Genomic DNA, 14,222 nt, shown 5'->3' on the forward strand with positions numbered 1-14,222 from the left:
TATTATCTGCCTTTTTAGACCGTGACACCAAGGCCCAAGGAAGTCAGTGGACCTGCCCAGGGGGGTATCCCACAGCAAGCTCTTGCCACACCAGAGCAGCTCAGCTTTACCCTATTTGCCATATCGGCCTCTATTCTTTTACTACACTGAACTGGTTGGCCAGAGAAGTCTGGCTTTTGAGCCCAATAAACCACCAGTCTTCATTGTGTGCCAATGGCGGGGTGCATCCATCCACCCATCATCCATCCACTCACCTCTCCATTTGTACAGCCTCACACCCAACCACCCTGCTGTCTAGCCATCTTCCCACCCATCCACCATCCACCAGCCTCCCATCCAGCCTTCCTTCCATTCACTCATCCATCCATCCATTTACTCATCTCTTTATCCACCCAGTCTTCCACCCATCATTTACTCATTAATTCATACATCAAACACACACTGACTCTTAGACCAGGCCAGCCTTGCACTCAGGGCTGGGTTTTGAAGGTGGATCAGATCCAGTCCTGCCCTGAAGATGGTATGATCTCAGAGCCAGGCTCAATTCCATATGTTCAATGCTCAAGACTCGGGTAGTGTCTGAGACTGCATGGGGAAAGGGGGAAGGCCCACAGGCTGGTCCTGCAGGCAGCATTCAGAGAGTGCTTCGTAGAGGAGGTGGCCTTGTTCTCATATTCATACCCCAATTGTTCACTCAGAAAGTGTCCGTGCTAGGAATTGCTTGATGTTTTGGAAACATAGCAGGGAATAAAACTGACAAAACTTCCTTTCCTCATGGCACTTACAGTCTCATGAGGAGACACGGACCATAAATACCTGAAACGTGATGTATCGTGCCAGATGATGCGAAGTTTTAAGAAGGGAGGTTAGCTGAGTAAAGAAATGGAGATTACAGGGTGAGGTGTTCTTTGACAAAGTATGGTCGAGGAAAGCCTCAGACAAGGTGACATTTGAACAGAGACATGATTGCAAAGAAGGGGTGAGCTGGGGTGCACTTTTCACATTCAAGAAGGTAGCAGGGAGGGTCATGTGGCAGGAGGGAAGTGAGGGGTAGGAAGGGAATTCAGAGAGACCCTGAGGGATCCGCTCATGTCAGCAGATGGAGTAGAGCAGGGAGATGGCTGAGGAGCTGTTGGCCACATCCAGATGGAGGAGGCAGTGGCTTGGACAAGAAATGCAGGGAAACGCATCAGTCTGACCGTATCTCAGAGACCTTGCAGGCAGGCTTGTGGGTGGATTAGAAGTGGAGGATGAGAGAAGAGGGGACGGTCCTGGAAGGCTCTTTTTGGGTTTGGGACAGGAGCCCCCTAGGAGAACCAAGGTGGCTGTTTCACTCAGCCAGGAATGAGAGCAGGGAGGGCTGAGCGAAGCTGAAGAGATGTGTTTTAGACATGCTAAGTTGGAGATGCCTTTGAGACATCCAAGTGGAAAGGTTGAGAAGGCAGTTGGATATATGAGTCTGGGAGACAGAGAGAGGTCCCGACTGCAGATATAAATGTGGGAGCTGTCGTGTACAATGGTGTTGCAAGCCATGGGGCTGATGAGGTCATCTTGGGAGTGAGTGCAGATAGAGCGGATCAGAAGCCTGCGTCTGAGTCACGGGGCATCCAGCCCTTAGAGGGAGGGAGGATGGGGCGGAGGCAGTAAAGGAGATGGAGAAGGTACAGCTGAGGAGGGAGGAGGAGAACTGAGGGAACAGGCTCTTCATGGATCAGGAAGATTTTGCTGGCAAATCAGGGAAAGGATACTCCAGGTAGAGGGAACAGCATAACAAAGGCTCAGAGACCTCAGTAAAGGAGCCTTATTTGGAGACGGTTGGTGGAGATGGAGGGGGGACCAGAACAGCTCCCAGCTCTTCACCTGTGGCCTCGGAGAAGCCAGTACCCATGGATATCTGGCTGGGCTCTGGGTAAGCCCATATCCAGGGACCCTCCCTTGTCACTGAGTCCTGCACTCCTTGGTCTCAGCTAAGCCTCTTGCCCTATGTCTGCATACTTTGCACTTTCTTTTAAGAAATTTTGCCTGCCTCTCCTGACCTCCCACCACCCCCTTGGGGCCCCTGGGCCCAGGAGACCTCCCCCTTGCCTGGAGCACTTGTCTGAAAAGAGGGGGCTGGAGGCGACAGCTCATGAACTGTCTGCAGGGGGAAGGAAACCCATCAGCCTCCTACTGAATCTCTAAGCACTGCCTGGATCCTCTATCTTAAAAGAAACTGTAGAAACTTCCTGGGCTAGGAGCATGTGTCAGAGCTGCCTACTCACCGTTAGAGCAGAGCAGCTCACTGCCTCTGGTGGGCAAGTGTGTACGTGTTCGGGTGAGGAAGCATCCGCCTTTATGCATCTGTGATGTTTCACACTCTGCACTCAGCTCTCAGTAGAGAGAATGGTCACCGGCTCGGTCAGGGAAGGCTGCAGAGAGGAGCCGCTGCCCAGAGCCTGGGCAGGGGCTCAGCAGGGCCTCGGAGGCAGGATGGGAGGTGCCAGGGGAGTGGGGAGTGGCCAGCCAGTGGGCTATAGGGGGCTAGCCCAGCCCCTCTGCCCCTCTGCCCCTCTGCAGTGAACACAGCCTAATGCACTTGGGATGTGACAAAGGCCCAGGAGACTTCTCCATATTGCGTTTGGGGTGGAACCAGGCAGGGACTTGGTGATGCCTCCCCGCCCCCCCCCGCCGCCGCCAGTCCCTTGGGGAGATATGTCTCTGACTGCATATCAGGGACTGGGGGAGCCACAGGAAACCTCTCTGATGATGCATGGCTCAGCCTACATGGCAGGCGGGTGGCAGGAGGCTTGGGTAATCTAATTAGTGTGCCAGGCGGATGGGACAAGTAATCCCGTGCCTTTAGACTCACTTTTCTTTAAGCCTGCCCCCACTCAATCTCTCCCTAAATCCTTCCACGGCCCGGGTGACAACATCAAGCGGGAGTAGACTTATCTCCATTGAATGGATGGGTAAACCAGGACCCAAGAGGAAGTTGGCACAAGGCCACAGCTACTAAGTGGCAGGGTGGAACCCTGAGCAGGGTCCATCTGCACCCCAAGCCCACACTGTTACTGCTGCCTTCTACCATCTCCCAGGCTCTCCTAGAATAGCCGCACCTACAGGCACCTTCATGTACACCACCTCTCCAGAGTCCTCATTTTGTAAATGAGGAAACGGAAGCCCAGAGAAGGTAAGACACTTGTCCAGCACCACACAGCAAGTCAAGGGAAGAGCCCATAGCAGAATCTGATCTGGCCCACTGTGTCCACCCACCCCCACACCCCATTCGCTGGCCCAGGGATCCCATCCTGGACCCTGCCCACTTCCTCTTGGAATATCCACTGCCTTCTGTTCTCCAGCAGCCTTTGGCAGTCTCTCGGGTTGAAGGCACCAAGTTCCACATCAGAAAGCTCCATTGTGCCTATTGTTTAAATATAGATTACTAATGAAATGCCTTTTCATTGCCTTCCCAGTGAATAGTTTCGTGTAAAGTTAATTTGCAGTGTTATGTAAATTCTGTTTAACTTCAATCAAGTTTCTAATTATGTTTTTACCGCGGTAATTCCCATTTGATTTGTCATCTCCTGTTAGGTATTTAATGTTCAGGGTGGGCGGGTTTGCTTGCCCTCCGTCTCTCGGTTTTCCGAGGCCCGCTCCCTCCCTGACCCCTGTCTGCCTCCCTGTCTGTCTTCCTCTGCTCCTGCTTCCTTCATCCCCGGCTCCTTCCCTGTGGACTGTTCCCACCTCCTCTCCTTACTCCTTCCCTTCTTCTTCGTGCAGCTATTCCTTCTTCCTCTCCTGTTTCCCTCTGCTCTTTCTAGCTTTGTGTCTCCCCTCCTCTGCTTCCCTCCTCCCTCCCTCCCATCTTCTTTCTTGCGGTCACTCCCCCATCTTCCTTCTCTTTCCATTTCTCCATCACTCCTTCTTTCTCTTTTGCTCTTCCTCTCTCTCTGTTGTTCCTTGCCTTTCTTCCTCCACCCTCTCTCACCCCCAACCCAGCCCTCTCTTGCTCTGTCTCTCATTGTCTGGACCCCATGTCTCTCCTTCCCCACCGTTTCTCCTCTCTCACCCCTCCACCGCCTTCCTCTCACCCTGTAGACCTTCACTGATGCCACATGTTAAGGCAGCTTCCATGGGTGCCCGGGACAGACAGGATGAGAGGTGGGCTGGCTCCGGGAGCATCCCTCCGGAACCCAGGACCTGGCCCTGGGAAACCTTGTCAAGGATGCTGTGGAGGACAGGCCTGGCCCGAGGCTGGGGGCCCAGGCCCTGGTACAATGGGAACTGCTTAAGGGCATGGGTGCTAGAAGTGAACTCTCAGGGTGCAGATCCTGACCGGCCCCTTACTAATGATGTGACTTTCTGGTTGCTAGTCCCTCCTCTGTAAAATGGGGTGACATTACCTACCTTGTAGGGTTGTGAGGATTCAGCGGGATGGTATTTGAAAAAGGGTTTAGCAAGGGGTCTGGCAGGAATTGGCTTTCATTTGAGAACGCTTGGCCACACCTTTCATATCTCTGTGGCCTTCCTGAGGTGCCTCTGTAGCAGGTGTCTGTGCCACTGGGGCGGTGGCGGTCAGGCCTGAGGCCAGGCCAGGGTGGGTACCAGCCACAGACCCTCACAGAGCTGGTGGCCACCCCCCCTCCCCCAGAATCCCTGTCTCAGCCCTGCCTGTCAAGAGATGGGGCCTCCTTCTTCTCCTTTAGACGGCTCATCTCAGGGCTGTGAAGATGAACAGACCTGCCTTCTGGGAAAGATCTGAGGCCCAGACCCCCAAAGCTGGAAGAGGCCTCGGGACCCTGGCCCCCAGACCTTTCCCAAACCACAAACCAAAGGCAGAGCTGCTGTACCAGGTTGGACTAAACACCCCTCTCCTCCCCTTTCTCCCACCCTGGATGCCCCCCGGGGCCAGGCCATGGACTCAGGCTGCAAAAATCACTGCTCTGGGTACCAGGTCCTGACAGGCCTTTGGCTGACTCCCTGGAAGACTCCCCTCGGAGCCCCAGCTCCCCTGCTGCCCACGTCCAGCCCTGGGCTTTGGGATTCTCCCTGCCGTCAGCGTCAGCATCAGCATCAGCGTCAGCGGCTGGGCGGCCACGGTTTCCCAGCAGGCATCTGCCCTCTGGGTGGGGAGGGCGGAAGGAAAACACCAGATCAGGCCAGGGCTGAGGGCTGGCGCATGCTCCTCCCCCTCCTTCTCCCCTCCTCCCCCTCCCCCTGCGCTCTTCCCATCCACATGGCCCTGACGCGGCCAGGAGGCAGAAAACAAGTGTTTGGAGAAGGCATTCTTCTGGGTGAAGAAAGGCAGGCCTGGTCACTTGTCCTTCAGACACATGGAAACCTGAGCCTGCTGGGCCGCATGACCACCTGACCCTGGCCGTGTGTGTGTGTGTGTGTGTGTGTGTGTCTCCCTGGTCCAGGAAACCTTAGCCAGTCACGTGGCTGCTTTCCCTGTTTGTCTAAGTAAGCAGTTCAGGCCGGCTGCAGCCAGGAGGCTGAGACAGGGAGCCAGGGGAGGGGGCCGCACTGGTGGGGGATGGGAGTGGACATAAGGATCTCTGGGGACAGAGGGCAGCCCTGTGCTGGGTCCTGGAGTTCTTGGGCCTCTGGATTTGGTGGGGGGAGGCCTGGCCTGAGGAAGGGCCCTGCTTCTGACCGCACCCCCCCATACACACTCCCCAGACCTCCCCCAACTCCATCTGTCAAGAAAAGGTATTGGGTTTACTAACTACAGAGAACACATCCAGCCTAAAATGCATCCTCTGTCCAGAGGCAGCTCAAAAAGGCCGAGCCCTGGCCAGAGAGGGATGCACGTGGAAGCAGCCACTGCCTCTGGTGTCCCCTGCTGTGTGCTGCTGAGTCCTGGCCCCTCAGCAGGAGAGCCCAGATCAGCCCATCGTCATCGTGCATCCAGCAGGCCACTGATTAATCCGTCAGAGAGGTATTAGCACCCATTGTGTGCCAGGACCTGGGCTGGGCAAAGGGTTAGGGTTGTCAGCACACGGGTCTTCTAGAACTTCTGTGGATCTCACACCTGTGACTTATTTTCCTCCTGTTGGATAGGCAGGATCACCTTCGTTGCAAAGACCGTGTGGCAGCCGTGTCCCACCCCACTGCCATTCCAGGAGAATGAAACCTCTGTGTTAGGAAGGGGATGCCAGAGAAGGTGAGGGGCATCACTGAGTCCCTCATGGACCAAGTAGTTGATACAAGAGTCCCTGTCCTCCAGGGAGGTGGGATGGAGCTGGGCTTCCAGAGCAGATGTGGGCAGAGTGCAGACACCCTGAGCCCGGACATCTGGGGGCCTTCTCTGAGACAGCTGAGGCAGCGGAGCCCTGGAACACAGCTCAGGGCCTCCCTCACCCTTTCTCCATGTTTACCCGGTCTGCACTTTATAACCAGAGAGGGCCTGGCAGAGGAGGAGGGCTCTGGTAGCCTTTGGGGACCACAGTTCTGAGAACCTGCCTGAGTTCAAATGTCTGTTTGTCTGTCCCCCTCCCTCCCCGCTACTTTCTCTCTCTCTCTCTCTCTCTCTCTCTCTCTCTCTCGTTCCTTTGACAAACATTTCCTGGCAACCAAGTCAAGTCTGTGCCAGTCTGTGCTTAAGTAAAAAGCACATCCCTGGCCCTGGAGATTCTCACTGCTAAGCTGGCATCTCAGGGTGGGCCGGGGGTCCGACCTGAGCTGAGGCCCAGGGAGAGGCAGCCACTGCGTGGGGATGAGGGTGCAACCGACCCCACAGGCTGCCCTGGGTTCTGGGGAGGCTTAGGTGTACTTTCCCTGGATGGGCCAAGGCCAATTCCACCAGGTGCTTGGGATGAGGGGCACAGAGAACTGGCATTGGGGCCGCACAGAGCCTGGTTGGACCTTGTCTCTGTTGTGAGAGGACTTAAGGGTGTTCAGCCTGGAGCTCAGGAGCTCAAGGCCATTCTGATAACAGCTGGAAAACTCCTATCCAGCTAAGGAACGGAAGTGGGGTGACCAGTGGTTGAGCCAGTGACGCAGGCCAGGCATCCTGCCACCCACGGCTGAATGTGAATTCTGGGCAGGGATGATTTTAAAGTCTGTGTGTGCCCAACCTCATTTGCATGCATCCAGGGTTGGGAGGCTCACTACTGTGCCGTGGCCATCTTAGTAACTCTTGCTGGTAACTCATGCCCTGGCCACACAGCAGGCTGAAGTCTGGCTTCTGTTTTCCATCCTGCTCACGTTAGGCCCACAGACCTGAGGCTTTAGCCTCCTTGACCTAGTCCCTCCCAAGATTGGCTGCTTCCAGGTAGAGCATCAGGCTGGGCCCCCACAGAACCCTGTCAGGGCCTGTTTGATTGGACCAGTATAAACATGTCGTCACTGTCCTGTGCTGGACAGCCAAGGTGAGGCCAAGGTCAGTCCCTGCCTGAATGAGCAGTCCCACCTTCCCAGCACAGCAGGCCCTGGGGCTGCCCACGGAGCAAACAGGAGACCTGGATCCCAGTTCTGTCCCTGTCCCTGGGGTGATCTCAGGCAAGGCCCGGCCCCAGTTGGTCCAGACCGCCTCCCATTTGCACTCCTCCCTGACGCTGAGCTACAAGAGGCCTTTGTTCCTGGTGGGGCCGCAGCCTGGAGAAGTGCTGCACACTCTCTGGCCTGTTTGCTTGCTGAGTTGCCTGTTTGCCAAGCAGCCCTGAGAGACTGGGATGCTGTGGCCTCCCATAGTCTGTGTCCCAGGCTTAGGGCCTCTGTTCAAGCCTCTTCCCCCTCACTGGGCCAGGACACTAACTTCTCTACTCCCATGACATATCCACCTGCAGGCAGGTGAGGCCCCAGCTTCTGAGGCCCACGGAAATGGGTTGGGTTCACATGGAGCCCATGGGTGGCCCTGCAGCCCCTGGGCAGATGTCCCATCTCACCCAGACATCTGACACTTATAAGGATCCAGGCATTTAAAACTTGAGTGGGGGAATAAAGGCATCTTATTACCCTGGGTGCTGTGCCCATGGTTTGACATCACATTGTCCCTGACTTGGGGGCCGCCCTGCCCAGCTGAGATGCCACACCTTCTATGGAAAGTACCACACTGCCCCTCACCTTTGAACCCTGGGAAGTTCTGCCTCTGAGGCCTGAAATCTACCCCTCTTCAGTGCCTCCCTTTGTCCTGGTCCCTCCAGCCTGGCTCCTTGGAGGTGACACTGCCACTCTGCCGGGAGTGGAGGAAGATAGTGACCGATGCCCAGGGCGGGGCTGATTCCTGCAGCCCCTACTCAGCTGTGCCTAAGCTGTGAGCTCCTGGGAATAAAACCCAGGAGTGCTTTTGTCAAGGCCTCTTGCTGCAAAACAAAGAACTGAAGGCCTAGAGGTCAGGGGCCAAAGGCCGCCAAGCAGGGTGGGGCAGCCTTGCTTACTCCTGCCCCAGAAAAGTTTGGTGCTTCTGAGGAGGCCTCCTCGGGGGCCCTGCTCCCTCCTGGGCTGGGTGGGGCCTGTGGGACAGGAAGCCATAGCAGGCCAGGAGGATGGGACTCAGGGTGGCCTGGGCCTGAGCCAGGGATGAGGCGAAACCCAACTCTGGCCTGGCCCCAGGGCCACAGCCACACAGGTCACCCACCCAACAGGAAACCCTACCCGACACCCCCTTTGTCCCACCCCGTGTTTCCCGCGGGTGGCGCTTCTACTGTTTCCTGTAGGAGCTGCTGCCAGGAATCATGCCCTCTTGAGAAAGGAAGCTGGACCTCAGGCTCGGGGCTGCCCTGCCTCTGACCTGTTCTGACCCCCTCCCGGGACCTCCCGTTGGTGGAAGCTCTGGGCCCAGGCCCATCCCTCACCCACACAATGCTGGTGACTTATCTTCTCCTAGACAATCAGTCACCTTTAGGGACCTGGCAAGACAAACCTCACAGTGAGGCCAGGCCTGGAGCCTGGAGACCAGGGTTTTTATCTGGCATCCACCACTAGCTTGCTGGTGTATGTGGGCTAGTCACTCAGCCACTCTGGGCCTCATCTGTAGAAAGAAAGGGGAAAGGAGGAAGCCTTGCCCAGCTATGACATCCCATAGGACATCCCATAGGACAACTTATACCCTATAGGACAGCCAGCTTTGGGGTCCCAGCCCCTCACCCCCATGCATCTCACATCTCTCTGTATCCAACCCAGCGGGGCGCAGTGTCTATGATGCCCCCAAGCAAGGTAAGAGATGTGAGTAGTTGCCAGTTGTCCCCATGGGGGATGGGGATAGTGATGCTATCCCGGCCCCACTCTGGGTCATCCCACTGACAACACAGAGGCAAAGCTGGGTACCTCTGCCCAAGAGGGAGCCCGCCCTTCTCCCCTCTTCACAAGAGCTGAAAGGTGGAGTGTGCCAGGTCTCTCTGCCATGCTCAGGCAGGCAGGCCAGGTGGCAGCCTTGTGGACCAGAAGCCAGGAAGTGGGCAATCTGAGGGGCAGATTCTCCTGCCACTCTCCCGCCCCCCTCCTCTCTCCTGGTAGGTGCTCTGAGGCCTTCAGTTTTCCTTTGGCCGTGACGTTGAACTTACAGTGCAGGGAGGAACAGAGCAATGATACTAAGCACTCCAAACCCTCCTAAGCCCTTCTGTAGCACTCTGTGGGGATGCTGCTCCGATCGTGACCTACAGGAATTCACATTCACCATGACAGCATCTCTGTGAGGTCACTTTTCCATTATCCCCATTTCCAGAGGAAGAAACTGAGGCACAGACAGGTGAATCAGTCAGCCCAGGGTGGTTATGCAGGCATTGAACCAAAGAGCTGGCCCCTGAGTCTATGCTCTTGGCCACAGAGCTGCACAGCTTCTCATCACCCACCTCCCCAGCCTGGGGGCCCCAGCCTAAGCCCAGCTCAGTGTCAACAGGGGTCGCAGCGTTTTCCCAAAAGAGGGCAAAAGGAGGATCAAGATGCCAAGGTTAGCAGACCCAAGTCACCTTGACATTGGATAAGCTAACAGAGCCGGAGCCACCCTGAGCTCATGGATGAGCTGAAAGCTTATCAGCACCGGAGAAGACCGTAGGTCCAAGCAACCCAAGGCCCTGCCTTTATGGTGACAGCTCAGCCTCCAGTGGCCTTGGACACATTGCCGCTCTGAGCCTCAGCCTCTGCATCTGTCAAATGGGCCTTTCAGAGCCAGTGGCATAAGGAGCTATGAGGAGTTGTTGAGATATTGTGAACCCAGTATCTGATTCCTGTGGCCCCTTGATGGCAGTGTGAATTTCCTTCCCAGGGCATCAGGCCACAGGGACGGGGACATTCCTGGCAGCAGGATTAGGGTAGGCGAGGTACAGAGGTGGGAGCTGACACATTACAGATCAGAGGCAGGCTGGGGCTTTGAACATGAGGCTGAAGAATTAGTGCCAACCTCGTAGACAATGGGGAGTCACGGAAGATTCTTGGCCGGTGGGGGGGTGTAATGCCTTCTCGGGCATTCGTGAAATAAACGGGTAGCAGGAAAACCTAATATGCTTTGCCAGGTGTGGGGCCCTGATGCAAAGGGTGTCACGTGGCTAAGAAAGTTGGCCCTGGTGGGTGTCAGCGCCAGCTTTCCTCCTGTCCACAGGGTGCTTGGTCCACAGGGTGCTGGCCAGCACAGGCTGGGAGTGTGCAGGGCACTGCAGGGAGGGGCAGGGCTAATTAATGCCTCTTCCTCTGCGTGTAGAGTCCCCCCTTCTCGGGTCGTCTGGGCTTCCCACCCAGCCCTGGGTGGGGCGCCACCGCTCCTTCCTCCCTCTGTGGCTCTCTGGTCCTAAATGGGAGGGGACTCCAGAGGGTGCAACAGGCTGTGGAGTGTAAGCCAGGGTGGGGACGCTGGCGGTGGGTGGAGTCACGGGATGGGTGGCCATGAGTCAGGAATTGCTGGGCCTGTGTGTCATCTGGCTGCGTGCTGCTCTGGCTTCCCCGCATCTGTCTGCCTCATCTCTCCCACCCACGGCTGCGCCTGTGGGCTGCTCTGCTGAGGCCACAGGGCTCTGTTTCCAAGAGCTCCAGGCCCACGAAGGAGCAGTCATGGGAGCTGGGCTCCGGGTCCCAAGCTCCCCTGACACGCAGGGTGACTTTGAACATGCCTGCCCTCCCTAAGCCACGGTTTCCCCGACTGCAGAGTGAAGGTGAGGCTGGCCGGGATTCCCAGCTCCTGCCGAAAGCGAGATCCAGGGCAGCTTTGAAAGGCAGCACACCCCAGACCAGTTAAATCCCTGGGGCAGGGCCTGGAGCCTGGGCAGGAACCTCTGGTCTGGATGGGCCTCTTGACACGTGATCTCTCCCCACTCTCCACAGCCCCCAGGCAGCATTGTGGACCAGCATATGGATTCTGGAGTCCAGGGCCTGCACTGAATCTAACTTTGCCACTTTCTAACACTGTGGGCAAGTGACTTCATGTCTTGGAACCGCAGTTTCCTCATCTGTGAAATGGGGATGATGTTACCACTTTATAGGATTGCTGTGGGGACTATTGGGTTAACCGGCATAGACAGCCTCTGTTAGAGCCGGGCCTAGGATGGCTGTGGTGAGCACTGTGCAAGTGTCAGCTGCTCTGTTCTCTGATCTAAATCTGTTTTCACACCACCCCTCCCATAACTGCTCATCCATCCATCCAGCAAACATTCTGGGGGCAAACCCTGTCCTGGCTGCTATGGGCAACAAGACAACACTCATTGTGGGGGCTGACCTTGCCCCCCTCTTTTTAGCCCATCCAGGGGTCCAGTCCCAGACAGCAGGTTCTCTCAGTCCCAAGGATTGATGGGCAGGTGGGGAGTGGCTCCCCCAAGAATCCCACCAAGTTGCTAGGCTGAGGGAGCCCTTCTTTCTGAAAGGACGCAGAGACCCCAGACTCACGGGAGAAGGAAGAGCATCCTAGGCTGGTCCTGACAGCCTCAGCTGGGAGGTACCTGGAGAGTCCTCAGTGCCTCCTGGTGAGGACCTGGGGATGCGCTCTGGGTGTGTGATGGCTCAGACCAGGCTGGGCACTGAGGCTGCCCAGGAAGTCAGGAGCAGTCAAGTAAGCAGTGTGTGGAACAGAATAGGGAACCTCACAGCCCATCGCAAGACCCGGCCCATCCTCCATCTCCTAGCAGCCTTCCAGCATCCTGGGACATTAGGCAGGCATTGTTCATCCCACTTTGCAGATGAAAGATGGAGGCTTCGAGGGGTCAGGAGGCACTTGCCCCGGTCAGGGAGGGTACATGCCAAAGATAGGTCTCGTGTCACCTCAGTGTTAACAAAATCCAGTGGGACCAGTCAAGCCCCCCTGGGTGGCTGCATTGGTGGAGCATCTTGGGGCAGACTGTGGATGCAGTTTGATGATTAATAGGCCCCCTTCTTCCCAGGCTTCCCAGCAGTGACCCTGCAGACCATCACTGGGTCACCCTTACAGGGATGGCTGGTGTCCCTGCAAACAGCAAGAGCTCCATGGCCTGGCTCCTCCAAGGACCAGGGGTTGGGCCATGCACTTACCCCAGTTGAACCTTCTCCCTCCCCATTGCACCACTGAGTAAACTGAGGCAGGGAGAGGTGCAGGGACCTGGCTGAGGCCACATGGCTTGCAAGCAGCAGAAACAGGATTTCAACCAGGCCAGGGTGACGTTAGTGCCTGTGCTCAGACCCGCCACCTCCTGCAAGCAAGAACAGTGCTCTCCTTTGTCTGGCATCTGCAAATCTGGGCCTCGGCCATCACTTTAGACTGGCCTGGCCCATGTGTGGCCAGAATCCCAGAGGGATGCCTGTTTGGGGAGTGTGACCGCTGGGGGCTGGCCCCTGGCCCAGGAAGGGGATCATCAGGAACACTTGGTACTAGGTGTTTGGCATGACCTGTCAGGGGTGCCCATGCCTTTCAGTCCTTTGACCTTCCTGTCTGTCCTCTCGACTGGAGGGAGCACAGGGCCTGGAGTCCAGGCTGCCCGATGGAGCTGACCACTGATGGGGCTGCCCAGTCCTGCCCCAACCATGGGACTAATCCTCCAGCCAGCGTTCATCCAGATGAGGAGGCCTGGCGGGACAAGGGACTCGTGCATGAGTCCTTACCTTCTTAGTCCAACCTCCAGCTAGCGCTGCCCTGGCTTCTCGTCCTCTCTCTCTCTCTGGACTTATGTCCCCTGCTCTATATGGTGGCAGGCTTAGACTGAGGACCTCCATGGACTCTTCCAAGAGGAGGATGGGTAAAGGTCCCTCCTGGGGGCCCAGGTGCTGCGCGAGGAGACAGCGAGGACTTTCCACTCTGATAGAGCTCTTCCAAGGAGGTGCTACTCCAACCTGGTCTTGAAAACACAGCAAATCAGGACTGGGCTCTAGGTGAAGCTTTGGGGAGGGAGGGGCTCCAGGGGTGTGTCTGCATGTGCCCTTGAACGCAGCTGTCCCCTGCTCCTGATTTTACCCATCATTCTCTCTTCAGGCTGAGGCTTTTCTCCAGACAAGCGTCTGGGCCTTTGCCCAGGAGGGGTGCCCTCCTGCCTGAGAGACTCTGCCCAAGAGGATGATGCCCCTGACCCCCCACTTTGTTGCCCTCCAGCATTCTGTCCTGAATTTATCCTGCGTCCTAGAATTACTGTGTCTTGCCTGCCTTTCTTTAGATGGTGGGCAAACACCCTTGGCAGGCATGCTGGCTGGTGACAGTGGCCTTCAACCCTGCCTTCTTCCCCCCACCCATCCACCCCTACTCTTTTCTCTTCCCTTCCTCCTCTGGGGCATAAGTAGGCAGCATCATGGGTTGTTGAGAAGGAAATGAATGAATGGATGAATGGATGAATGTATGAATGACAAACATAAAGGAATAATGCCTAGAAGTCCCTTTAGAGCCCCCATTTTCCAAATGAGGGAACCAAGTCTCAGAGATGCTAGATGGGTGGAGAGGTTCTGCGAGGCCCTGTCTTTCCCCAGCACCTTCTGTTTGGGTCCCCACAGTGCCAGGGGCAGCCCCAGGTTTGCGCTTGGCATCTCCTGCCTCCAGAGCTTTTCCCACCTGGAGGCATCTCTGAGGGCCCACCAGCAGACTTCCCAGGCCTTCATTCAGCAGAACCTGCCCATCTGCCTGTCCTGGTCGCTTTTGACGTTTCCATGCAGGAGAGAGGGAGACGGGAAGCCGAGGGGTGTGCAGCGAGGATCTGCAGGGCAGGGCTAGACCAGCCGAGCTGGGCTTCCCTGGGCCTGGACATGGGCAGGCTGTTAGAACAACTAGAAATATTCTCAGAAGAGGTAAAAACAGGGTTATTGAACCAAGGGTAGTTCATGATTCTCAGGCAGCCGTGGCCTGGCGTTTCCCTGGACCCCAA

General features: G+C 56.6%; 1 protein-coding gene across 1 annotated transcript in view; it reads left to right on the forward strand.

Annotated features, from left to right (window-relative positions):
- Positions 1–14,222, forward strand: part of ZMIZ1 (zinc finger MIZ-type containing 1) — a 238,742-nt gene that overhangs the window by 68,701 nt on the left and 155,819 nt on the right.

This window comes from Sus scrofa, chromosome 14 (genome assembly GCF_000003025.6).
Source record: "Sus scrofa isolate TJ Tabasco breed Duroc chromosome 14, Sscrofa11.1, whole genome shotgun sequence".
In the NCBI taxonomy this organism is placed as follows: domain Eukaryota; kingdom Metazoa; phylum Chordata; class Mammalia; order Artiodactyla; family Suidae; genus Sus; species Sus scrofa.